The following is a 583-nucleotide window of genomic DNA, read 5'->3' on the forward strand; positions in this document are numbered from 1 at the left end:
CCTTTCAAGCAAAACCGTTTTCTCTGGTCATATCAATGTTCATTTTCTGTACCAATTCCTGGTGTGTCTCAAGTATTTTTGTATTTATCGTGGAGCTCGTGTAGCGTTGTTGAACAGAAATTATATTTACATCTCTTCATTACTTTTGAATGAATCTTGCCCTTTCAGATATCATGACTTATTGATATATTAATTCATGATTCTTATAGTCGTGTTTCTCCTTTTCGCAGGTGCGTTGTAGCTAGATGAATCAAAGCTAAAACGGAAAGTGTTTCAACTAGTAAGCCAGGTAAGTCTTTTTAGAACAATTCCGTTGTAAACTAAATGTATAAGATAAGCAAACATCTATGACAAAATTGCAAGGAGGAGTTTGAATGGACTAAATAATCGCTGTTAAAAGAAGGCAAACTTTCGACGGAAGGAATGAAGCATGGAGACATATGCAGTATCAATGGACAGGACGGGTGTTACCCACTAGGTCATGGCTTCCTAATCCGCTCACTAGGTTTGGCACAACTGGAAGAAAAAATGGCTGCGACGTCAAACAAGTTAGGCCTGACATTTTAGCTTCTTTTAAGCAGTT

This window comes from Penaeus monodon, chromosome 15 (genome assembly GCF_015228065.2).
Source record: "Penaeus monodon isolate SGIC_2016 chromosome 15, NSTDA_Pmon_1, whole genome shotgun sequence".
Lineage (NCBI taxonomy): Eukaryota > Metazoa > Arthropoda > Malacostraca > Decapoda > Penaeidae > Penaeus > Penaeus monodon.